Source organism: Melopsittacus undulatus, chromosome 4 (genome assembly GCF_012275295.1).
Source record: "Melopsittacus undulatus isolate bMelUnd1 chromosome 4, bMelUnd1.mat.Z, whole genome shotgun sequence".
In the NCBI taxonomy this organism is placed as follows: Eukaryota; Metazoa; Chordata; class Aves; order Psittaciformes; family Psittaculidae; genus Melopsittacus; species Melopsittacus undulatus.
In genome coordinates, this window is record NC_047530.1 from 16,134,522 (window position 1) to 16,161,909 (window position 27,388).

A 27,388-nucleotide genomic window follows, 5' to 3' on the forward strand; every position below is an offset into this window, starting at 1 on the left:
GAATTCTGCTTATATTGTTTTAAAATACTTGAATAGTATGATTTGATGAGTGGCATTGTATCACATCACTTGAAAATTTGAAACAGAAGAACCCCCTCTCCATAAATGTTCCTTTTGAATTACCTTCTTGCACTTTCTCCTAAGCCTGTAGTACTGTGACTACGTTGATCCATAACGCTGAATTAGCTCTTTTTCCAGGCACTGAATTAGAAACAAACCTAACACCAAAATAATATTCTTAAGTATTCTGATGTGCATCCAAATAAAATGTGTTTTGGCTGTTTAGTTTTTGTTTTGTTTTGTTTTTACATTAAACAAGGCTAATAACCTCTGCCTTTACAACTGAAAAGACTTCTTGATTCATAAAGTTAATGTCTATGGGTATTGGTGCCTCTATAAATGCAAACTTGAGACATATTCTGTGTTTCACAATTTCTTGTCTGAGGATTATATAGCTGTCTAGGTACTAAGCGTTTCCCACTAGTACAGTTTCTGGGACTCTCTTCTCTGTTCCAGTGGTTTGGCAGTCCATTGAAATGCAAAAGAACAATGCAGACCCTTGCAAATTACGAGAAAGAGCCTACTGACTACAAAGCAGGACAGACAGGCTTGGCAAGAGGAAAGTGAAACATGGATGGGTGCCTCTTAGCCCAGGTACAACTGAGAGGTCACTTTTCTGGCCTGTCAGACTTGACACTGATCATTTCATTTTGCACTTTCTACTTGACAATCCCTTTGCACCAGTCTTAAGGCTCACTTTCTTCTATGTTGCTTTGCAAATGCTCCTGTATCCTTCTTTCCTTCTGAGACAAATTCTTCATTATTTCTACTATGTTAAATATACTGAAGTCAGAAATATTTCTTTACATTTATTAAAAAATACATTTCCCCTACTTCTAACTAATGTGTATTTCTAATCTTGAGTTTTAATGACTTCAAGAATTTGTAATTACCCATCCCACTTAAATGGAACAGTTTACTTCAGCATGAGTTCTGGTAAGCTGCATAAAGGGTTGTTTTAAAGTCCTGTGAAGTCCCTTAGAGAGTTCAAAGATGACCATATGAGTGCACAGACTTGTAACTGGTGAAGTCAGAGAGTGTTTATAGCTACTTTTTGTCAGAGAAGGTGAGTGAAAAAAAAGGAACAGAGAAGTTATGGTTCACAAGACACTGCCCTTCAGCCAAAGCTGGCTGAAGAAGCTGCCTCTTATTCCTGCCCCCAGTGCCCCAAACCAAAACAGTTTTGTTTTCCTTTTTATGGCAGTGTAACTGTTTACGTGCTATAAACTGGATCACTGGAATAATCCATATTAGAGACCTAAAGACTTCTAAAACCCCTAAGCCAATGATGCTAGGAAATATTCTAAGACTGTTGTGGTTTGAATCCTGCTGGTAACTAAGTACAACTCTATCCCAGCCAAAACCAGGACAAACCCTAAAATCTTCCCCATGTATACTGACTTCCAGAGGTCACAGATGAGAATATGGACTTTTTTCATACCCTGAAACTCACTGATCTTGGGCTCTAGTACACCATCTCTATGTGAATTACTTAATCTATTTTTCTGGCATATTGTATATCCAAATTTTAATGCTTCTTGGAAGGTTGTGCTGTATACAAACTTTCAGATGTTCATTGTTCAACAATGAATAAATTATGCACTCTGTTTCAGAGTGGTTTAGATTCTTGGTCAAATTTACCCTGTGCTTCCAGTAGCTTTGGCCAGCCCTAATCAGAAACAGTGCTACTACTTACCCTTTCATAAAGGCAAACCTTTAGAAAGCAACATAAATGTTAATTAATTTACTCTCACCTCACTCCTCTGAGGTAAATAACTGTATCATTTTCCCTTTCTGTTCAAATGAGAACATTAAAACACAACTGAAGTGACTTGCCTATGGTAACACAGCAAATCAGTGGCAGAAGAAGGGCTGTCATTCAGAAAATGTTGGGGTTCCTGGGATCTGTCTAAACAGGGAAACTGACTGAAACACCAACTGTGCATCCTCCATTTGTAACAACTAGTCAAGCAGAGGCCAGTGTGTGAGCACTCTATCGAAGAGAGTCCTTTTGTTCTGGAATAAATTGTGCATTATTGAGGCAAGGTAATTATTTTGGAATAAAAGCTCTCTTATTTCTGTTATTCTACATCAGCTATTCTGACAACTTCCTTACATAGGCAGGAGGTAAACTCTAAATTCTCCTCCTCACCAAATCTAGTTAATTATTGCTAAATTATAAAAGCACAAAACCGTTTGTGCTTCAACATAAAGAAAATAAATGAGTTCTGGATACCCCGAGACCTCTGAGAACAAGCTCTGCAACTGGGTGCTGTTGCCCCCCTAACTGCAGCTATAAACACCAAGGAGAAAGAACATGGTGAAAACAGCAGCTTGTTCATGCCTCATGCTGGCAGCCCCAGCTACCAGATGTTGACCTCTTAGACCAGGATTCAGGCAGTGACCACAGGGGCCCTGGAGCAGGAATCAGTTTCTGCACTGGACTGTGGCCAAGAGGGTGTGTGCCTCCACTGCAGCCTCATCTCAGATAGCACATAGGCTGGCCTAATGGTTGGTGTCAGAGGCTTCTCCCTCCCTGTGTGTCCGAGTATCTCCCTCATGATCTGACACAGATCAGGAAGATCGCAGAAACGGTTTGGGAATGCGCTAGCCTCATTAAAGAGCTTGCAAGCCACAGCCTCACTGTCTGAATTCTTCTGAGGAACACAAATCTGGTAATTGCACCCCGTGGTTCCTAATGTTGCAGTCACATCCAGCACCTTTTTCTTTGTAGGAAATAGGCTAGAACTGACACAAAAAGCTTTTATATGTAAAATACACCAAGCTTTTCAGGTTGGTGATATAAATGTATTTAAATATTGAAAATGTTCGTATTTATTTTTCTGGATTGCCAATCTCTTTTTATTTAATTTTTTCATGGCAGAGCAGCACAGAGATCAGTTCTTCACCCATCCAGAACGTTCCTTCTTAGCAAGAAGATAGGGAGCAGTTTTGTGGCCCTGTAACACCTGCAGGAGTCATGACCTCAAGCTGAGGAGCCCATAAGAGAGTGATTGCTCTTTGGAAATCCACCCAGGTATTTTCACGGTACCGAACACTAAGGTATTTAAACATAAGTACCAAATATCCATTAGGAACACCTTCAGAAGATGGCAAGCCATTTGGATCCACATGGAAGTCTTGTTGGTGTTTGCTGTCCATTCCAGGGAAGTGAAGGAGGGTGAATCAGCTGCTCACCACAGCATGGTTGCTCCAGATATCACCATACTGCTGGAATGTTGCCAGCCCAAATCAGAGATGTTTTCTGGAGTGTCCTAATTTCAGAGACAGCTCAGGGATAGCTTCACTTACATTTGTTTAACTAAGATTATTAATGTTCTCTCAAGCCAAGGACAATAGCGACAGCCAATAGAGTACCCAGAATGGGTTACCCAGTCCTGACCTTGTTCAAAAGGTTGGCCATTTGAAATCAGGGCAGTGTTCCTGCAGAACAAGGGGTAATATTGAAGTATGCTCGTACTTTTTTTGCATGTCATTGATTTTTTACCTGTGGCAGAGAACTGAATCTGATTTGGCTGACAGTAAAAGAGCTCAACATATACTTTCTGCACCGGAAGGTTTTGCCTGTGTGTCAGTAGCTAAGGTGACCTTCTCCCTTCAGGTCCCCAGGAGGCTGGAATGTGATGTAATGATCAAAATTAAAAGATATATATATATATATATGAATTTAAGACAAAAAGTTCTGAGAGAAGCAAAACTAAAGTGTACAGAGCATGCCCCAGAGCCTAGTTACCGACCACACACACACAGGTCGCTGCTAGGCGTGACCTTGGCCACATACTCCACCGCTGGCCAAGGACCACGAGGCGGTTCCCTGAACTTAGCTCCACGGCCCCGCCGCCCCCCGGGGGCAGCGGCGCACCCCAGCTCGTCCGCCTCAGCCCCCATCCCCTATCCCCTCCTCCAAACCCGCTCCCCGTGGGGCTGGCCGGACGGGCTGTTCTCGGCGCCGAGCGGTTGGAGCGGGCCGGGCTCGGCACAGGCCCGTGCCTCCCGCTAGGCCCGGCGCTTGGCCGTTGCTATAGGAACGCGCGCGGGGCCGCCGGAGCGCGGGCGGCGGGGCAGCCCCTCTCGCGAGAGCTGCGGCGGGGCGGAGCGGATTGAAGCGGAGCGGGCGGCGGGGTGAGCTCATCCCGGGTGCGGGCGGGGAGCGCCGCGCACAGCACAGCCCGGCACAGCGAGCGGAGCTGCTGCCGCCGCCGCAACTTTGTTGGGTGAGTTGAGAGCGGGAGCACTGAGCCGGGGCGGGCTGCGCGCCGTCCTCTTCCTGCCTGTGTGCCTGCCGCGGAGCCGGGCGCGGGGAGCCGCCGTGCCGCTGACCGACGGGTGTGTGTGGGGAGCGGACCCCGGCCCTGGCTCTGCACGGCGCCGGGACTGGCGCCCCGGGCGAAGCTGACTCGCAGCCCCGTCGGGCGGCGGACTCCCGGAGCCCGCCGAGCTGTTGCCCAGGGCCGCCCCTCACTGGCCGGGGGCGGGCCGGGCGCGGGTCCCGCCGGGGTTGAGACGAGCCGGGTTTTATTCCCGGATTGGTGTCCCTTTCTCTTCAGGGAAGGCAGTCCCGAGCGGGAGCATCGCGGCCGGTATCCCGGCGGGAGCGCGGGCGGGCGGCCGGAGGCGGCGGTGAGTGGCGGCGGTCCGCGCCGTGTGCTGCTCCGCTCCGTTCGCGGCTCCTCCCGCGCCGCCCAGCCCCGAGGGGGCGGCCGCTGCCCTGCGGCGGGGGACGCTCTCCCCGCGGGACCGGGAGCAGCGGCGGCTCGGGGCTCGACGCGTAACTTGTGTGTTGCTGCGAGTTGCACTTCGGTGCCTTGTCCTTCACTTCTGATAGCCGGTGAGGGGGAGCTGTGCTGGTTTTGTTCCGAGGCGGTGCTGGGGACACGGTCATGATAACAATTAGGTAATTCAGTGCCGGTGGGGATGCGCTGACTGCTCATCATCTCATGAGGGAGGGGGTGGAAGAACAAAATGTTTGCGGATGGTATTTGATTCTTCGCTGGGAGCCTAGAAAAGTGGAATGCCTTAAACTGGATCTTACGGGAAGGGAAGAGGAGATGGGGAAGCAAGGAAAGGTAGGTAAGAAGAGGGATAACCTTCCTGCGAGGAGTTTGTTTGCTCTTTCCCCGCTTTATATTGCATGAAGTCTTGATGTTAATGTACTCATGCTAAATTTAAAAATAATTCGTTATTTGCACTGAGTAAGTGTGATGCAGCTTTGACTCGTTTAATAAGGCATTCACCCGTTCGTGTCTGGTGAAGCAGTGGTATGAAATGGGAATTGCTCAGGTTAACGAAGATCTCCTTGTATAACCTTGGCCACAGTATGTGTATGTTTTATTTGGAGGAGGCACTTTTTTACACAAAGAAGAATACATAGGTGGCTTTTGGATAATATTACCGAATCGCTTTGAAAAATTTTTGCCTGCAAGATCGCTTCTAAACATGTTAGTAATGCCGCTTTAATGAACCCACTGCTGTGTGCTGAATGAAGTGCATCTGTGAGCAGGGACCCTGAGCTGATAACACAATGCAAATTTGTTTTCAGAGTAGAGGTGTCACATTTCATTAGCTTTCAGGTCTGTAGGGATGAGTCATGAAGATTTGTGTTTTCTTTAGAAAGCAGTCCTTTTGGAGTTTTGATTGTGGATTTTTTCTTTTTTGTTAACTATGGGAATTAAACATTACATTCCTTTAAGACATAAATCAGCTTTGTGTAAGGGAAAAGAGTCTTTCCCCCTACACCATTTTTTGTGTGTTGTTACTGCAAGTACTAACTGAATAATAAACATCTGTGTTTTCTCCGGTGGAGAAAACGTCGTTATTTACTTGGAAGGTTTTGTTTGGCTGGCCTCTGCTCCCCTTCAGCTTGAGGTGGGGGAGAGGCAGGTGGAAATACATAGATGTTTGTGGTAGTTGTAATTGCAGAGAGAGATCTCCAAGTTGTGTTTCACTGTCAAGGCTTTTATGCCTTAGGCCATCAGATGCCATACCAGTTATTAATCCAGAAATGATGTGGGAACTTCAGATTTATCTTTTCTTGGTTACAAAACACATATGTTCTGCCTAAGCTAAGCTAAAAAGTTTCATGTTTGTTTTCTCTGTGAATAGTGTCTTCATTGATTGCTAACTTGGCACAGAAGATTTTCTTCCCCCTGTTTTAACAGTGTTTGTTTATGGCTAGTAGATTAAAGGATGTGCACTTAGTTGCTCAACAGTGTATTAAGAAGATATTACTGATGCTAATAAAATGCTTAGTGTTAACATTGCTGCTTGGGATACGCATACTTAGCTTTCAGTTGTGGTTTATAGAACCTCTTAGATCATGAAGTCAGAAGCAAAATGGGATGTCAACTCTGACTATGGTGAGGCTGTGAAAGGTTGTTTGATTAAAGAGGTGAGCAGGTGTAGAGGTAGGCACTGACACAGAGCTGTGAAAGGGTGGAGCTGTGGTCAGAAGTAAAAACTTATGGGGACGTGTAATTCACAACCTATTTTTTCTATAATATATGATTGTGATTTCACTCACGATTGTTATTTTTACTCATGTGTAATTGGTCTGGGTTTGAGGAGCCTTTTCTCTCTCTCATGTTTATCAGATACATAATTTTAAGGCTTCAGTTTAACTTTTGTCTAGCAGTTGTTTTAAAAACCATGTCCAAATGTGGCCTTCCCACCCTCCCAGGTTTTCAAGGGGTTTTTTTTTTTAATCATGCTTGAAGTATTCTGCTGCTGCCTCAATGTTTTGTTCTTATGTAGCTCTTTGTCCTCTGTTTTGTAAACGTGTCTCAAACATATCAAACATTTTAAAGAATGTCTATTTAAGAATTATGAATTCTGCTAAAATGAACACATTTTGTATTTATAAGGTAGGAGATTGAAACTTGATTTTAAGAATATAGAATATTCCTGATAGTTATTTTGAATTTTACAAAGCTCGTGTTCTTCCAGTTAAGGTGGATAATTTTGTAAATACATTGGGAAGATGAGAGGTAGGCTTGTAAGAGAAAAGGCTGAGGCCCAGCTGAATTTCTTTTCTGTTCCTTGATCTCTTTTGTCCTGTAGTATGTCCACTGTAGAGAAGAAAAAAGGAACTGTTTTCTCCATATCAGTAGTTTAATCCCTTCAGCAAGGGGGTTGCTACAAGCTATTGAGTTCTTGCTGCTGCTGGTTAGAAATCCTGAATGCCCTACTGGAGTGAAGTTCTGCCTTCATCAGCGTTTCAGTTGCACAACTTGATTTTCCTAATGCTGACATTTTCAGAGGTTTACATTTATTCTTGTTGACCCCATGTGTTGGTTAGTTGGCAAACAGTCTTGATCTCTTTCCTTGGCTTTCTTGGCTTCTGGCAGATTCCTTTTATTTCTAAGCAGCTTCTTAATTTAAATATTTAAAAAGTCAATAAAACATGATTTAATTATCTTTTAATATCTTATTATAATACCTTTTTATATCTTTGCTATGTTTACTTCATTATCCATCTTTGATTTTTATGAATTTATTCTGAAACCCATTTAAATTCTTGTTATGACAGAAATATAGCAATGATAAGTGCAGTTACTTCTTTTATCAGTGTGAATGCATATATTCTAAAATCTGCTAGGTGAGACTTTTGTTGATTTGTCATATAAAATTAATAATATATTAAGTATCTTTCTGTGAGGGGATAAAAATGTCACATTGTTCAGTGTTTTATGTTTCCAGGGAGATGTCACTTCAGTCTCTTGAAATCGAGTACATCCCTCTAAATAGCAACTTTTAAATACTTTAAGCTTTAGTTCTGTTTAACATTGGAATGAGGATTCTCAAGCTGGAGGTTTATAGAGTGGGATTTTAAGGGTTTATGAGAGGGGAGATATTCTTTATGTAATGAAAGGTAATCGATGTTTTCTGGGAGTGGAACCTTGCCAGCAGTGGTTAACTGAAGACACAGCTGTAAACCTGTAGATCATGGGCATTGGCGAGGCTCAGTGGTAATAGTTTTGTGGTTTTGACTAATTGTGTTTTTTAGTCCTTATGGAGCTGGCAGTGCAAGACTAACACAGTCTATATCAGTTTCGGTGTAAGCTTTGATAGTAGTTTTGCACTCTGAACTTTAGGAAACCCTTTAGGAGTTGCAGAGGCACTAGAAATGCTTGGTTATTTAACTGTGCTTTTGAACATGAATCAGCAGATAGAATGGTTTTAGCTGTCTGTCTTTGAATATGTAAAACTAAATTATGTCATTGTCTTAGCCTCTTTAATTTTGAATTCTATAGCAGCAGTTTGATGGGTAGGCTGTTTGATTTAGATTCTGCCACATGTCTTTTATGGTAAGTGTTAAGTGAGACTAAGCATTTGCAAGTCTTTGTTTTCTTTATGGAAGCATGTTTTAAAGAGCACTTCACTTAAATGTGGTGACATAATACTTCTCATAATCTTGATAGCTGGTGAATTGTATGATTGCTGAATATTCCTCAGTGTTGTTTCAAAGGTTTGACTCTGTAAGTGGATCCTCTCTTGCAGGCCTGTGTTTAATTAGTAGGATCAAAATCAATCATGGTTTCGCCTCTTCATACTACTTAATCTTCGATGTGTTGGATGCTGCAGTACAATAGCAGTAGCTCATGTTCCCTGCAGAGTGGACGGATGTCAGTTTTTGAGAAAGAGATCAAGTTTCTAAAAGGTGCATGGCTATACAGAACAACTTTTCTGAATGTGGATTATTTATAGAGATAATACATAAGGAAGAGTTGTTACTGGGAAAAGTGGTCTATGCTTAGGCCTGAGAGACACTTTGAAATTTTTATTGATGTTTTAATACTCTTTTGCCTTTGATCTTGGGCTCTCTAGAAAGTGGAGAACACTTCTTCAGGTGTTAAAGATTAGCAAAGTGCCTTTTGAAGACCCAAGTTTTATTTTGCAAATTGTCAAAATTTAAACTACAGGCATGCAGTTGTTCTAAAGCTGGGTTGTTTGTTACGGTTCCATATGGTTTGTTTCAGTGTTCAGAATCCTCTTGGTGGTGTTTATTTCAATTTGTGTTAGTCTACCTTTTGAGGTAATAATTTTTTAACCTTAGGATACTCATTTAGACCTTGGATAGACTTTTTTACTGCAGCCATGAGAAACATGCTGATGTTGAACTTGTGCACCAAACTGGGGTTTTATCTCAGTAAAAAAATTTCACGTTAACCCTGAAATATATCTTTATTTTCTCAGTTGATGATGACATAGTGGATTAGAAACCTTAACTAGCTGACATCAGGAGAAAACAGGATGTCATTCCAGGCTGCTGGAAAGCACTTCTTGGAAGTTGAGCCTAACTTAGAGAAAAATTACCTGCTGAGTTTGCTTGGGAGACTTAGTTATGTTTAATATACTTGGTTGGTATTATTATGTGGATTTTAATGCTTGCTTTTCTGGGTGGGAGAAATTGCCGAGCATCTTCCTTTGCTTGGCAACCTGCCTTGCTGACTGTGTCTTGTGTAGTGGATGGTGGGGTTCCAGGAATACCAAGAGCCGCTTTTGTAGCGTGGCTCTGCTCTCTGCATTTCTCCAGTCACAATGCATGTTAAGGCACCATCAGCTAAATCCATTGTCTTCTGACCTTTGAATTGAAATGGCAGGCTTATTGTATGCTGATGTGATGTAAAATAGGATTAATAGAGAACTTTTTTTAATGCTGGCTGATAATATCTGTAGAACAACTGCTTTGGTAGCAGAACTTTCTGTATGCCAGTTGTTCACGTCAGCAGCTCTGATGGTATCTTAGGTTTTCTTGTGGCTGGCAATGCAGACAACTCTTTAAAAGAGTTAAACATTTTTAAATACATATTTTTGTGGTTTGACCAAATATTGCATAGCCCCAGGAACACATTTACATTGTTGGGACTTTTTTGAAATGATTGAAGCTGTATTTTCATTATTGCCTGTTTCTTTTGGTCTGAAGAAGATACTGATCTTAGTCCACACTCACTCAAAATCCTAACTGTACTTCACAACTTCATATGAAGTATTTGGTGCAGTTCCATGAGGACTGGTGTTTTGCAAGAGAGATTATAATTTTCTGGCTTACAACTTTTTTTTCCTCTGTTCTTTTTCGCTCAAAGAATGCTTCTTTCCTTCATCTAATTTCAAAATTGTTATCTCTGTGTGTGGCTTTGTCACTTGGTCTTAATAGCAAATAATTTGGTACAGTAGAAGAGGGGCTCTGGATGAAGATGAGGGCAGTGAAGTCTCCCAGAGTGATGCCATTAGTATTTCAGTAAATTTACTTTAGAATTTAGTCTGGTCTCCTAAATCAGATGTCCCCAACACAGATGTGATTTTATGACCATGCATGGTTGGGCTACATTTGGTGAACTTCTGGGGAAGGAGTTTTTTTCCTTAGTTTCCTTTAGGAGAAATCCAGTTTATACACACCAAAATGACTATAAAAAGTAAAATAAATCATTCTGAGGGTGGTTAAGCATTGAACAGACCACCCTAGAGTGACTGGTGAATTTCCATCTTTGAAGACTTCTAAAGCTTGACAGGACAAAGCCATGAGCAACTTGATGCAGTGTGGCAGTCGGCTCTGCTTGGAGCACGCGATTGGACTTCTGTGTTACATCACTCTGGGTTCTGCTGACTGCTACTTGGTAATAGCTGGAGGGCCTTCTCTAAGGGCACTACTGGCTGAAATACTGGTGCAGATACAGTTTAAGCATACATATATATGTGTGTTACATATATATATATATATATATTTTGTTATAATATATAATATATATTTCGACTAACGTGAAAGTTTTACTGGGTATCGAGTCCATTTGATATCTTTTTCTTGGATACTCTGGTAGGAGCACTACCCCTGGTCTCAGTTTCACAGCTTCCTAATGCTGGCTCTCAGGTTGCAAACCTGCAACAGGAAACTCGATTTCCTTTATCTGTGGGTATGCAAGAAAGGGGGAGGTGTATTTATTTATTTTCCCCTAAGAGGCCGATGTAAGAGGAAATGTACACATCTTGAATGTTTTTATTTTGTCAGGGCCAGAGCACAGATTTGCCCTTTCTGAAGGAACTATGGCAAAAATCAAACTCCTCCACATTTCTGGAGTGTAACATGACTTTGTTTTTTAAAAAACAAAAGACAATAGGTGATGAAACTCAAGCTGCAGGCTTAAACATGTTACTGTTACACAAAAGCCATTTCACTTCTTGTCTCTGAACTATTTAAAGATACTAGTTTTGTTTTTGTGGAGACAAAGAGATTTCTGTCTTCACTTTCTGAATTACCAATCTTTTAAAAAAAGGAAAATAATCTTAGAGGGCCTTCCCTGCTTCTGCTCAATGCAGCTGAGATTTCCACCGCTTCCTTTCTTTTCAAATCAGAAGGGCTGAAATTGGGTTTTTATGCTTCCAGTCCCTGCAGAAGGCCTGCATAATTGTGCAAAAGATAGTTCTGGTTTAACATTCTCATGCCTTGAAAATAAATATATCTTTATGAATGACATGGTACTGGCACAGATCTTGTACTTTGCTGTATTTAACAGCTTGTTGCATGAATCAGAATAAAATAGTTCAATAGACTGCACTGTATTGATTATACAGCAGTCAGAATAAAGAGTGAAACCTGATGCTTTCCCCCAGCTTCTGCTAAAGCAAACACTTGGGAGTGAGGGAAGGAGAGATACTTATGTAAAAGCTATTTGCATAGTTTGTCCTTTCCTTAGATAGTTGCCTTTACTCTTTCTCTTCTTTTGCCCTTGTGCTGTCTTTGAAGAAGGCAGTGTTGACAAAGTCAGTTGTGTGTTTTCTTAAATCTTCCTCCTGTTGACTTCTGCAGCATCTTGCAGGGTAGTTACTGACTCGTACTTGACACAACTTGAAAATGCCTATGATGTCCCAAATCTAGTGTTGTTCATTGCATTGCCATACGGAGAAATGGTAGGTGAATCTTGCTAGGATGCCTTTGTTAATATAAACAAATGAAAAATGCTAACATACTCTTAAAACATGCAATTTATTCAAAATTGAAAAGGCCTGTTAGGAATTTGATATTGTGTGGGTTTTTAGGTCATGTCTGTATAGTGAAATGAATGCTCATGGTACTCTAGAGTACTGCCTACCCCAGACACTTCCACTCTGCTATTCAAACTGTGGGATAAGCTATATGGCATAATTTGAGAGCTGTTAATTCTTACCTTATGATACAGTTACCTCCCTATCTAGGCAAAGCCAGATGATCTCCAGAGCTACATAGGGGTTTTTATTTTGCATTAAAATTGTCAGGATCTTTTTTTACTCCTGTGCTATTGTACTTTTATTTTAATCCAGAAAATTTTCAAGGTTAATTAATGTGCTTCATAGCATTTGAAAACACAAGAGGTTAATCTGTCTCCAAACAGAACTGGGTGTGAACATACAGCAGTGTGCAGTATTTCAGATGTAATCACTTGTATATGTAGTGTTGATGCAGTAAAGACTTTCAAATTTGTTGGTAATTTAAAGCACATCTCCAGTAAAACAAAGGTAAGATAATAAGTGGTAATTAAATGGTGCAAATGGTTCTCATCACTGTTATTTTACCAGTTAGTCATTATCTGCTGATTGCTGGCATCATTAAAACTCATTTTTTTTTAATATGTAAGTGAGTGCTTACCTGAGCACCTGAACTGAGGTTTTCTGTTCTTGCATAGTTGAAGTATGTTTTTGTTCTTGGACCATAAGTGTAATGACATACCTCAAACTGCCAGCAACTTTATGCATGCCAAGGGCAAGAGTGCACATGTTGTGAATATGCTTTTTAATTCAGAGATGTAATGCATCTCCTCTGAAAATTGGGGAGGTGGGCACAGTAAATTTGAGAATGGTTTAGCAGTTGTGCATAGCTGGCCACATGAAAAATAATTGTATGCAAGGTAAATATTGCCTCTTGTAAAAGTGCAAGATGCCCAGGGATAGAAAACATCTGAAGTGCTGGGAGAGGCTTTTGCTGCTCCTTCTTTTTTGTAAGCCTGCATTTTGTTTAAAAAGAACAAAACCCAGAGCAATTTATCCTAGGTGCCAAACATTCCCAAATATGATGGACTCTAACTTTAGGTGATGGGTTTCTTCAGTTCTTGAAAATCTTGAAGAGGTTGACTTGGTGCTGAGTAAAACAGGCCTCACAAACTGATATAAGGAGAAAAATTAAGGAGTTGTTGAAGAAGGAATTTGAAGATAAAATCCTCATTTCATCTTTATGTGTAGTTTAAAGAGGCGATTAAAATTAACAAGGGTCAGACTTGAAATAATGGGTGAAATGGAGAGCTAACAGACAGGTTTTGAATAAAGTAGCACTTTGATCACCTTTTTTTTTTAACATACTAGAAGGTAGTGTTAACAGTAAGGAAGACAGAAAGGGTAATAACCATAAGAACTGTTAGGTCATTGACTAGTTAGGAAAAGCTGGGTTCAGATGAGGAGGCATTGTAAACGATTGTAGTGTTGTTTGCCGTACACCTGTCAGTTTTTCTAATGTGGGGGACGAAAAGATTTCTGTCAGAACAATGAGCTTCCCTTTAACATGGCATTAAAGGATGTAGAATGACCATGACCAGTACTACTTGGTTGGTAAGCGCTGAAAAAGTAATTTTTTTAATTGTGTTTAAATCTTATTGGTGGAACTGCATGAACAACTGAATCCATCTTTTTCCCTTTCTCTTTTCTGAGTATTGCAATTTAGAAAGGAACAGTCCAAAAATCTCTGATTCTCTAGCCTTACAAGTGAAAGAATTGAAGACCTATTTGAAGGGAGGTGGGAGAAGAATCATCACAGATCTGTAAAGGTGAAGCTAAATGCTTAATATTGTGACTAATTTCTTAAATTTGAATACAGTTTTCCTCCAGAGTGACTATTTTTTTTCCCAGGTATTGACATAAAATGTGGGTAGAATTAATTCTCACTTGAAACTTGGCTACTAATTTTGTACTTTATTACTTGTAAGAGATAAGATACATGAGAATGTATCTTATCAGACAGTATGCCTGATTGTGTGGTCCTTCATATTCACTTTTTTACATGGGGAAAGAAAAGGTCTTGAACAGTGCTGCTCTATTTCAGTAACATTTTACAGGTGGCAATAAAAACTTGGCTCTGCGACAGTATGTGGGTGTTGTGTGCTTGCAGGTAAAGTCGTTTAATGTCAGCGTTTAATACTACTTTTGAAAATGAAGTAATTGCATGCATAGTATAATGCAAAATACCCTTAAATAGTGGTTGGTTTCTGCATTACACTATTTTCTTGTTGCTGATAAAAGAAGTACAAAAACCTTTCCATGCTGGAGGTACAAAGCAATTTTGCCAGGTAGAAAGACTGCCTTTCTAAAGGTGGGGATTTTTTTTTTTGTTTTCAGATCTTGGGCTAGTGCTGAGTGGCTGTTGTTCTTTCATTGAGTTTCTGCCTTAAAAATGTTCATAGAGGTAGTTGTCTTGTTTGCTATCACTTGTTTGTTATCACTTCAGTGCTTATCTGAGGTGCCAAAAGCTCTTGAGATGTATGGAAACTTCAGGTAGGTTAGTCACTTGAATAATGGTACCTTGTGTTGCAAGGCAATGTGTTATATTATCCCCGTGATCAGAATTTGGAACCGAAGACTTACGATAGTGTTGAAGTGCCACTGCTGCTCAGTTTTTAACTATGTTAATTGGCGGTGAATGTCATCAAGATGAACATATGCAGTATTAATAAAACTACTTGTGAAAGTAAACTGTTGTCGTTATCTCATTGAGTAGTTGTACTGAAAAGTTGCTTGAACCTTTCCCAGCCAAAAGGTAATTAAGAAGGGCTTACAGTGTGCCCCTTGAACTGTAGCTGTTCTTTGGGAGCTGATCATCTGGTCTCAGCCACCTCCTTTCTCTTGAGACTCTAGATGGTCAGAGACCTGGCTGCAGGGAGAAGGACAGTTTTAATAGCAGTGTACAGCTTTGAGAGTACTACTCTTAGTGCCTTGTGAACAAAGCCAATTGTCCTAATCTCGTAACTACATGAGGAATTGGCTGTTGCTTCTGGTAAAATTAGTATGACCTGCTCTGGTCCTTTTCTGCATCTGAAAGGGTGCTGGGGAAGTAAGGGGTATGTGTGGGGAAGGTTCTGTAAATTGTTTTTACTGATGGCAGAAACAATTGCTTTTGGGATGATGTTTGATTTGCTTATGCTCCCAGTTTAGACAATACTACCTGACTTGATTAAAAAAACCCCAAACAAACCCCATAACCAACAAAATACGGGAAGTGAATCAAGCGGGATAATCGGAGCACTGACATAAGTGTTTTATACTTGTCTGTACTTTAATGGACTGGAAAGGGCCAGAGCCCTAATCTGACATCTTAGGCATAATGCGGAATCAGGTACATAGCTAATGTCGTGCAGCCTAGTTGCATGGTTATTGTGCTGTTCTACGTTGAGTGTACTTGACTTTGCTTATTTATGGCTACTAATGAGATTGTATTTTGATGTGATATTACTGTAATATCAGTGCCTCATATTCATTCATTACCTTATTGACTTTGTGGAGTAAGGAAATGCAAATGCCCTTGGGCAAGTTGTTTTAACACACAAATGAGAAATCTGTAGTAGTGTTGTGAGCAGAAGCTGCCTTGGGCTTTAGATTTCATCTCGCTATGGATGAATTTATTCATAACTAGCTGTAAAGCTCTGCTGGAGACTCTTGAGCCAGTTCTGAGGAATCTACTGTATGCCTGCACTTGCCTGCAGTCTGCTTTTTGCTCTGAAGAGTGGCTTTGCACAGCTCAAACCCTGCTATTTATTGGGAGCAGAACCTAGCCTTGTGGGATCTCCTGTACATCAATGTCTGTTAGAAAACTTGGGCAAAATCATGAGTTACAGATCAGTGCTCAAACTTGTCCTCTTGCTTTATTATTATAGCTTTAGCTCACAGTACCTACATGGCACAATGCAACATTATGCTGGTTTGCAGCTTGCAGGCAGATAGCATTTAATGGCAGTAGCCATTGGCAGTATTGCATATGTGCTGACTTGCCTTCCTTCTCAGTGGAGCTTCCCGAGCTTGGGAACAGTGTTGTGCTAATGTGGCTGTTTCATTTCTGGTTCTGGTGTTAGTCCAGCAGTTTTAGCTCAAAGGTCAGAAGATCAGTGGTGCCAGCATAATAGCTGGTATGCTACGAATTAAAGTAATACTGGAATAGATTGCTTTGTATTTTAATTGCCTGCTACACATCCCTATCTTTGTGAACTCTTGCACATCTTGGCCTGTAGCAATAGAAAATGAGGTAGTCTATAAAACTGCAAAAAGAATAACAGCACACAAAGTAAGTAAAAGAAACATGTAGGAATTGTTAAGTATAAGGCAATTAAAATGTATTCTAAGATATTCCTTTAAATCTGTGTGAGTATCTGATGTGGGCTCTCAAGCAGCATTCAGGAAGAATTATGTTTAGAAGTTACATATGAAGTACTGCCTGGCTGTCTCTGCTGACACTGTGCCCTGTGAGAGTCGGTGTGCCTCACATCGTTGCTTCCAGTTTTTCTGCTTTAGTTTCCATCTGGTAGAAAATGCATGGATGATGTTCTTCAGCTTAGACCTAATTTGAGTGTCAGTGCTGTGTGACAGTCACTGCTGAGATTGCAGTAGCAGTATCCTAGATTTCTGGTAATAGGTTTGAGTCAAGGCTGTCCTCAAAGCTTTTGGTTTTGTATGGAAACTAGATTGGCTGGTTATGCTCTCAGTGAGCCTACTTGCCTGCTTTTCTCTAATGCTTCTTTCTCCCTGGCCTCCTAGGTATTTTGAATTCAATGGCTTTTGTTCTAGCCCCTTACTCATGTCTGTGGGTGACTGAGTTGCCGGGTGAGATTGAGTTCCAGCAGTGGCAAGAGCTGGTTTTAATACAGAAGCTGTGTGATAAACAGCATCGCATGCTAGAAACTTCAGCTGGAGTGTGTGTTTTTACATGTCAGATATGAGAGAGAGATTTGAAGTTACCACTTGTTCTGTATAGATTCTATTTGCTTTCATTAAAGCAAAAAATGAAATGTATACCAGGTAACAGCATGACATACTTGCATTAAACAGTATTTTAGACTGCTGTGATTTTATATTAGAGTAGACATTATGCACTTTCCTGTCACTCGTGGCAGTTTGGTCTCATGTTCTGGTACACTTGATAAAACTTGAACATGTGCTTAAGTCTCCTAAGTCTGATAAGTTTGATTTGAATCAAACTTACCATGGTTGGTGCTGTGGTTGTGCAGAGATTTGATGTTAATGGTTGTAAAACCAGTGTTTCATCTTCTGCATCTTCCTGATAATTTACCAGTGTTTGAGAAGGCTTACTTTTCAATTTTATTTGTAAGTAGCAAATAATTTAAAACACTTTGTTCTTATTGCTTGAATGATAAAAATAAAAGGGTTAATCTTAGCATGCTTTCTACAAACACAACTGTCTAAAGGTATGGAAGGATGCTTTCAGATGTGGTACACACGAATCTTTGTTGCATTTATCTTAATTTTGTTCACCAACCATTCTTAATGTTATGTCAGAACCAAAGCCTATGTCTAGTTTTGTAAAACAGAAAACATAATTCAGTCCTAGTGAAGCAGATTTTTACATTGTCTTTAGTCTTTTTGATATGTGTGCACAAGTCCATGGGACCTGATGAAATCCATCTGTGGGTCCTGAAGGAGCTGGCGAATGAAGTTGTTAAACCACTGTCCATCATATTTGAAAAACCATGGCAGTCAGGTGGAGTTCCTGATGACTGGAAAAAGGGGAATATAGCCCCCATTTTCAAAAAAGGGAAAATGGATGATCCAGGGAATTACAGAGCAGTCAGTCTCACCTCTGTGCCTGCCAAAATCTGGGAGCAGATTCTCCTGGAAGGCATGCTAAGGCACACTGTTGTTTAAGCCCAGCTGGTAACTTGGAACCACACAGCAGCTCACTTCCCCACCTTCCTCCTCTCCTGCCCCTTGGAGCATTGTGTATAGTTCTGGTGTCCTCAACCTAAAAAGGACATGGAACTGTTGGAACAAGTCCAGAGGAGGGCCACGAGGATGATCAGGGGACTGGAGCACCTCCCATATGAAGACAGGCTGAGAAAGTTGGGGCTGTTCAGCCTGGAGAAGAGAAGGCTGCGTGGAGACCTCATAGCAGCCTTCCAGTATCTGAAGGGGGCCTATAGGGATGCTGGTGAGAGACTCTTCTTTAGGGACTGTAGTGACAGGACAAGGGGTAATGGTTAAAACTTAAACAGGGGAGATTTAGATTGGATATAAGGAGGAAGTTCTTTACTGTGAGGGTGGTGAGGCACTGGAATGGGTTGCCGAGGGAAGTTGTGAATGCTCCATCCCTGGCAGTGTTCAAGACCAGGTTGGATAAAGCCTTGGGTGATATGGTTTAGTGTGAGGTGTCCCTGTCCATGGCAGGGGGGTTGGAACTGGATGATCTTAAGGTCCATTCCATCCCTAATTATTTTATGATTCGGTGATAGATACAAACATACAAATATTCATCTGGAGAATGCTTTAAAAAATAAGCCATTAGAGGAAATATTTTAATGAGATCATAAATGTTCTGTTTGGATCTATTTTATTAGACAGGGCTTGGAACTTGGGGCTCCTTCTGAAAGCATTTACATATTCAAAGTTCTCAGTAATTGACCTCATTCTACTATGAGCTGTCATTTGTGTTTCAATACATGAATTGGCCTTCTCATAATCTTTAAAGTCTTTAGACCTTCATTTGGGAAAGGGTAAAACAGTTTTATAGGCTTGGGATTAAGTGTGTTGCTCCCCCCCCCCTTTGTTGTTCTTTCCCCCAGTAGAGGCATTTATCAGCAATGTTTAGAAAGAGGGAGAGAGAATCCTCTTAGTGTTTCTTCTTTATTATGTATGATGAAACAGGAGTTGTCTTGTTCACATCTTCCCTGAGCTGAGGAGTCTTTCCTTGGCTTGGTTATTGGATTTCAATAAATTACATTTTTGATATGGTAGAGGCATCAAACAGAACACTCAAAATACTATGAAAGTGTAGCTTAATTTCTATGGATGTGTGTATACAGACCTCCCTGGCTTTATGGAGGCTTCACTGACTCTGCACACGTGGGACCTTGGAGATCCTCTAGTCCAACCCTGCTGCTCAAAGCAGGGTCCGCTAGAGCAGGACTTTGGCTGGCTGAGTTTTGAACATGCCTGATGATAGAAATTCCGTAAACAAGTCTGTCTGACCTGTTTCAGTGTTCAGTTGCCATTAAAGTGTTGTTTTTTCAATATTTACAGGATGTTTCTGATGTTTTATGTGCTGCAGTTGTATTTCTGAACACGGCTTCAGCACAGTGCCTGTCAGGAGTCAAGGGAAAAGATTCTCCAGGGTACTATTCAGAAATTGTGTTTCATTGTTTGATATTTATTATTTTTCTGTTTGTGAGCTACATAGCAACTGCAAGCTGAAGCTGCTTGTTGGATCTGTCAGTTAGATAAGGAACAGAATGACAAAATCACTTTTGATCTGCTTGTCTGATACAACACTTGCCTAATGTGTTGCACTTCCTGAAAGTTTTTGAATCATCCATGTTATTGGTGTTTTGCTAGCCTTAGAAACAGGTGACATAGTCTTTTGTGCAGGTATGCACCGAAGTGTTCATTATTTCTGTGGAAGGTGGACAAATGCGTGCTTTAGACTAAATCTTGCATTTAGTTTGCATACATGTGAACCAGTCTGCTAGATGTCTGTTTTTCTTTTCTGGAAATGTAGCATGTTTTTTTTTCATATGAAAATGGAGGAAGAATGCATATAAGACAGTTTATAGCTTCATGTCTGTACCTGCAGAAAAAGATTGGTATCATAGTCTGAACTGTATTTCTTCAGGAAAACTGGTATTTTGTGTGCCTTGCTGTTCATTCTTCTATTTACCACACTTCCAACGGTAGCTAAAGCACAGCTTGGCTTTACAGTGAATTCTACGACTTACTTTTGGGTGACATTGTTTTGTATCAAATATTATGATGCACAGGTGAGGTTTCCAAAGCCAATGTTTTGTAAACTCTCTGTTGTGCTGCAGTAATTCACAGAATCTCACAGTATGATTAGGGTTAGAAGGGAGCTCTGGAGATGTCATCCAATCCCCTGCCAAGGCAGGGCCACTTAAAGCATGTCACACAGGAATGTGTCCAGATGGGTTTTGAGTGTCTCCAGAGAGAATCAACAACTTCAGTAATCCAGAGAGAATCAATAACTTGAGTTCATCAGGATGCAGCATTGAAAATTGAGGTGAAAATTTGATAGGTAGTCTCAAGACCTGTGACTGATTTAGGCTAAAACAGGGACCTCTGGAGGTCACCTGGTCCAACCTGCCCTTCTGAAAGCTTGGCAAGTGGAGGTGTAAAGCTTGAAAGCTTGAAAGCCTGAAAGCTTGGTAAAGTGGAGGTGTAAAATGACAGTGGGTTTAGCTTGGTCTTTGCTCTAGTCTCCCTAGGTAGGTACAGAAAGGGAAGTGATCCCCCAGGAATTCTCTTGGATTAACAGACCTAAGTGTCTCAGCCTGTCCTTGTTCCTAACGTACTTCAGCTCCCTAATACCTTGCTGATCTGCTGAACTTGCTTCAGTACATCTTTCTTACACTGAGCAGTCTGAAACTGGACACACACAGCAAGTGAAATGTCACTTACCAGATTTAGACAGAGCACTGTCAGGCACTGCAGGGCAGATATTGTTAACTTAATCTTTACTACAGCTTGAGATGGTGCATTTTCAGAAATGCCTGTTTTTATTCTTTGACTTGTGAGGAACCTGTAAATAATTTATTTTTTTTTACCATACCACTGTTTCCAGAAAGGCCTATTGACATTGTCTAGCTTGTCTAATTTGTTGTCAGACTTGTTTCCCACAGCCTCAGATTTAATCAATATATTTCTCACTCTCTAAAACTTTTTTCTATCTAAATTGAACCGGGTAGTCACACATCATTTTAGTTACCCTAGTGATGTGTTTTGCCTTGTGTGGCATGTTATATTGGTTTACATTGTTCTTCTTGACATCAGGCATCAAGCAAACCCTTGTGGTTGTCTGATTCTGAGTGGAAGGAAAGTAGTTTTCTGCCTGTTTTATACTTAAGGACTGCTTTCAATTTATACATTACTGTTTGCTTGATCTCCATGCAAGGATGTGCATTGCACCGTATTTCAATGCGTCATAGTTAAAAGTCTGTAAAAGTCACACCAGAATAAATGTTTATAGAAGAAATGTGAAAGTGAGCATTCTCAGAAAGGGGGATTAGGGGAACAAAAATGGTAGTGGGGAACAGGGAGGAGACAGTGAGTATACTATTGTCAAGCATGGATCAGTCTTTCATGTAACCAGTGGAAGAAGACGCTCTGCCCTTGCAGTATCTTTTGCCATATAGCTTGTGACATCCAACAGGCTGCGTGGTGCTGCCAGAGCCGGAGCTAGCTGTGATGGATCTGTCTTGGTGCTATGTTGAGGTCATCCATTCAGACCCTTGGCTTAGTTTCAGACTGCTCTTATGGTAATGCTTTCAGTCCTATCACTTTGATTTTTGCCAAAGACTAGCTTGAGCTAAAATCCTCTTGGGACCTGCACAACATTATTTTTGGCAACTGCAGCACTTGTGCCATGGGCTGCTGGCACATTGAATCACTTGCTTCATTTGTAAGATACCATGTAGTGTTTCAGGATGTAAGGACAAATCAGCTTGCAGCCTGAGGTTGTCACAGCTGTCTTGCCTTTCACCTCATGGGAAAAGATTTATCAGGAGTAATTATGTCTAATTGAGCCTCTCTTGCTGTCTTGCCAATATTTCTGTTTTTCTGTTAATTTGATCAGTGGACATAGATAAGTGTAAACAGTGCCTCTCTGAATGGCTTCATGCTTCTTGGATTATTTAAACGATTCTTTTAATCTGCCGTGAAATTATGTGGGTTGTCATGTGGAATTTCAGTTTAACTCTGGTTTTCTACCTCTTGGAGCATATTTTATTCCAATGAGGAAAGTTTATTTTTTTTACCATCTGTACAGGACAAACTTATTTTTGTAAGGCACCTGCAACTTGTTTTCTGTAGGAACAGGAGTGGACTTTCTAAATTATAATTTGTTCTTTTAAAACAACTTGTAAAAGTGTGCACTGTCCATGAGAGGCTGGTCTGTGTTAAAACTGCAGCCAAAGCCTTGTCCAGGCCATTTCTTTAAACTGTCTGAGTAGTGCATTTCTGCTTTTCTTAACCTTTGTTTTCTTTTATGTTGGCTGCAGGTGAAAATTGACTTCTCCCCACCCTTTGCTCACCTGAAAGGTTAATGGTTACAAACTTTTTCAAGTTAGGAACAGTTAAATGCATTTCTTACAGAAACTTCACTGTTCAGGAGCTTCTTAAAATGACACTGAAAGTGAAAAGGTTTGTCAGCTGAATATGAGTATAGTTAATAGTGGTACTTTCTGCTTCTTTGTGGTGGATTTCATTTTTGTTGCTCAAATTCCTAACCTTACTGTTGAAATAATATTTATAGTAGACATGAGTCAACTAAAACTCACTGAACTTGTAGCATCCTACTTCTTAGTTTATACATGTAAGTCATGAACATTTCAGGAGAAAACAAGGCTGCATTTTAGGGTTGGATGTCTCTGCCTTAATTTATTACGAAATATAGGTATCTTATATGAGAAGCTGTGGAGATGTTTTTGTTTCGGAGTGAAGATCTGCCTGGTGTCCTGGATATCTTGAAATACAAATGGTATTTGTATTTTGAGGATGAGGAATTGGAAGATAAAATTAAGAGGCAGGGACATAAAACTCTCATTACTTCATACTTAAGTTTTCTTTGTGTGAACTTCTGTATATGTGGAATTGCTTGTAGGACAGATAAAATGAATGGTAAACCTGAATTAAATTTTCTTTCTTTGCCACTGAGTGCATTTTTGAACATTTTTTTTTTTTTGCTGTTAAAACCTGGATATTCTTAGTAGCAGAATATTAGAATGGCTAGAAATATTTGACTTGCAGCCTAAGCCAGTCTTTAGTTAGAGAAGGAGGTTTGCATATATGTGGGGATTATTTTAAAACTGCTGTCTCTGTTTTCTTCTAGGACAGTGGTATACCAAACGAACATGTAATATATGCCGTGTCTGGAATAGGTGCATTAAGTTGGCTCACTTTGTTTTTGCTGAATCTGGAGATATCACTGTCTGTATTTGTGTTTCAGTATATACCAGATGCAGGTTTAATTATGGAAACTAAACTTGCTTTAAAGCAACTGTAGGAAAGGTGAATGCCCTGTTTTTCTTTAGTCTCTAGCTTCCCAACTGGTAAATTCAAAGGAAAAATTCTAGCAAATGTAAATGGTTTTAGTTTATCTCCACACCCTCAGAAAAAGCCTCAAAAAACATGTAACACCACCTTCTCTCTCAAAAAGCTGGCAGGAAAGTGGAGAGATTCCTGGTAAAATGCCTTCCTTATCTTGACAATTGTACAGAGTGGTAGTGCTGCTCTTACTGTGCCCATTTGCTTTTAGAAGGTTCAGTGTGGCTCACTGGTGGCATGTACAGTGCTCTTATCATGAAGTGCCTGGAGAGGTATATCCCAGGCTGTGATATGCCTCTTGCCAAAAGTAATGCATCAGCCTGGATTGAGCTGAGTACTTTCCCTGTACATGATGCATGAAACTGTAAGGGATGCCTGTGTGTTTACAGCTTCTTACACTTGATCATAAATTTGTGTTCTTAGTTGCTTGTGACTTTATCAGACTGATCAAAAATTGCTTGAGCAAATGGAATTCTTCCAGTGCTGAGGAGCAGAAGGCACTAGTGGGGCACCAGTATTTTTCTGCAAATGCAACTTAAGGTTCTGTGGGCAGGTAGTCAGCATTGCTGATGGGTTTTTATTTAGGATGATGATTTTGAGAAGTTGTGTAAGATTGCTTCAGTTAATGAGTTTCATCCTTTTTTGGCAATTGTTTCTATTTTCACTAGTGGGAAAATATATGATGCCAAGTACTAGCTTCATTAATCTGTTTTTGCGCATTTTGGTGGATAAAATGGAGGCTGTTTTTAAAAGGTAAATTCCACTTTGTGTAACTGCATCCATACTAAGCAAGTGGATCTAACAGTCATTAACTGAATCATTGACTAATGGCCACTGGTAGAGGAGAGAAATTAATGGACAGGAGGGGTCTGCTGCTGTTGAACGCCAGACCTGTACCAGGTTGTCTTTTGGTTTGTAGCCTTTTCCAAGAAAAAATGCTACTGATTTGGCATACTGCTTTATAGTGTGGCTACTGAGCACTGCATCTCCTGAAAGGTATGCCTTAATGCTAGCTTGCAGAAAAGCAGAAGTAAAATCTGATATTGGCACATGTGCTCCAGGTATAATAACGTTTCCATATTTTTAAATTGAAGCTAATAACAAATGTTAGCAATTTTTGTACTTTATTGTGATCGTGACTGTCAGTTAACTTGTATGTCAGAAGTTTCTTGGCTATATACATTTGCAGGCACATAAATTTTCATTTTTAGAATTTGATGATTTGTAGGTTCTGGTCATGTATAAAAGGGAAATAGAGTTACAAAACTTGAAGTAGGTCTGTGCATCTGAGGCTACTGCTGTACCACTGCTGGCAGACATTACTAAAGGTCCTATTAAGTATCAGATGAAGGAGGGGAAAAACCACCCACCACAAGCACAAAACCATGCATTATTTCTGCTAACAAACACATGGATCTGGCAAGTTTTTTTGCCATTTTAAGGTATCTGTTCCTGTAGCAGAACCAAGTGGTTTAGGGCTGAGTTACTCCAGCGCTTGTTGCTGTTATTACTGTGGGATGTGAATTGGTGATATTTCAGCAGTGCAAGTTGAAACCGGTGGCTCAGGTGAAGGGTGATCTTGCCAAAAGGGATTTTTTTTTTTTTGTTTTGAACAAATTGCACAAATTGATGAATTTTGTATAACTGAAGGAATATTGAAGCATATGGTACATCCATAATTGAACTTTCCATGTACTCTAATTCAGTTTCAGTTCCCTCTGTGGATTGGTCAATTGCTTATATGGTTCCAGATGTGAATAAAATGTTTCTTGATAAGCCTTTTACAAAAGAACAAGTTTAAAGGACATACTTTGGAGGAAAAGGGGATTTTTATTTTTTTTAAAGTATGTCTGTATGTGTCATGATGCTGTTTCCATAAGATCACATCTTGAAATTTTCATGTATTTTAGGTGAAAACCGTTCTTTGGACTTGACCAGATATTAACTCTGACAGGAATGAAAATCTGAAGAATTTTGTGAACCTACAGCTCTCTAAAGGAATTGATGAGCAGGGTAAGAATTCACTTATCTTACATAAACCTTATCCTTGTGGGTATTTGGCTACTATAATACAGAATATGCCACTTCCTGCTGCATAAATGGAAATAACAAAGGCAGTTATGAAGGGTGAAGATAGCAGTCACATTCAGTCTTCCTCTCTTCTAGTATGAGACAAAATATCATCGTTCTGAATACTTAAACCTGAAAATGGTACTGGCAGATATGAAGTGTTTTACACAGTACAGGTTCAGGGTGGCAGAACACTAAGTTTGGTGAGGGAAAGGTGAATTGTTTGGTGTCTTTTTACTTCTAAATGTAAGAGCAAAGTGAAGTGCTGTGTTGGCTATGAAACTGGGGGAAGTAGGCATTTTTTTTTTAAACTGGCTTTAGTATATGGGTGTCATGACTCAGGAATAACTTCAGGGAGTTGCTCTGGGTTTGAAATACTCTAAAATGCATGTCATTTGAATTTGAAAAGCTTTTTTTTTATTGTCTGATAATTTTTTTGGCAAGCAATAGAAAGCTTGCATTGTTAAGAATCTTGAACAGAAGAAGGCTGAGAACGAAGCCTCTTGTTTCTTCTGAAGATCTGTCCGACAGCGTATAGTTAAACTGTACTGGATTTTTCTGTTATTTCTCTTGTCTTCTTTAGCTTCATAACTATAGGTGATTCATTGTAACAGCTTCTCACCTTTTGTTCTTGGGAGCTCTATGTTGTTAATGGACTCAAAAGCAGAATGGCTTTTTAAAAATACATTGTGGGAATTTAGAGCGTTCTTGATGGATAGGAAGGATAATCCTGTGGCAGAATTGACTTAGTACAGTGACTTTCTACTTTGAAGCTTTTATTTGTACCAAAGAAAACGTAATTCCTGCAGTGCAGTGTGAACATGGATTTAGCTTAATTTTTCTTTTTAAACATGAAGAGTTTCTGTGCTTGACATGATGGAGCAGGGGGAAAGTAATTTGCCTGTGTGCAGGTGGATCTTTTTCCTGTTTCCTAAAACAAGGACAGCTGAGGGAAGAGTAAAGGTCATTTAAACATACTTGCTGCTGTTACAGATAAGCTAACAATAGTTTAGGTCCTCTTTGCTCCTCACAGATTATCAACATTTTCAGTAATTTTCTAACGTTTTCCTCAGTGCCTTATTTTGAGGACTACTTAGACTCTTCAGCACAATGAGTTCAGTTATTCTTCCCTAAATTGTTTATACTTTGTCTTTAATTGAAGTTTGGGCCATTTTTGAAAGAAGGCTATTTTGTGAATTTACAAGCTTCTTAGGGAATTGCTGCTTAAGCTGAACTATACAGAGTTACCCCTTGTTAATCTATTGCATACCAAACAGCCCTCTTTTCTGAATGTTAGTCAGTCTCCAAAGGAAAAGTGTGTGGTTAAGGTAGAATATAGTTGTGTTGGGGTTTTTTGTTTATTTTCTTGTTTGGTAGGCTGGTATTGTTTTGTTTAACCTCACGTAAGCACCTAAGACTGAAATGTGTTAAAGTGCAGGTTTTGGAAGCTGGGATTTTGCTCGCTCTCCTCTGTAGTTTTGATATTGACAAATGTGTCTCCCAAATCCGACAGGCTAGGAAAGGGACTTCCAACTTAATGTAATATGATGAGCTGGGGTGACCTATGTGTCAGATCTATACCTGAAACTGCATTATGACTGGCCTTTTTTACTGCTAGATTTTGCTTCTGGGCCTCCCTCCCGGGTATGTCACTGCTGTACAAGTCATTGAGTTTGTTCTCTGCCTCATACATGCTTGCACAATTCAGAAGGCAGTAGGGAGGCAAGAAGCTGCAGCAGAAGATTTGCTCATCAAACCACATCCTTAAAATAATGTGGTGATTTTGGGTGTCTCTGGGTTGCCTTCTCTGAAGACCAGCAAAGCTAGTAAATAAGTTTTTAATGAGCAGCATATAAAACTGGAAAAGGAAATTGCTTATCTGAGAATCTGAAAGTTGGTGTAACTTTTATTTGTAAAACAAAAAACATAGGTTGTAAAAAATGCAACTTCG

General features: G+C 40.2%; 1 protein-coding gene across 2 annotated transcripts in view; it reads left to right on the plus strand.

Annotated features, from left to right (window-relative positions):
• Positions 1–4,201: 4,201 nt before the first annotated feature.
• SIPA1L1 (signal induced proliferation associated 1 like 1) overlaps positions 4,202–27,388 on the plus strand; it is a 219,205-nt gene continuing 196,018 nt past the window's right edge. For both annotated transcript variants that reach the window (XM_034062574.1, XM_034062575.1), the window contains exons 1-2: positions 4,202–4,295; positions 25,278–25,380. The gene's annotated coding sequence lies outside the window, so the exon portion shown is untranslated. The remainder of the gene's footprint in view (positions 4,296–25,277; positions 25,381–27,388) is intronic.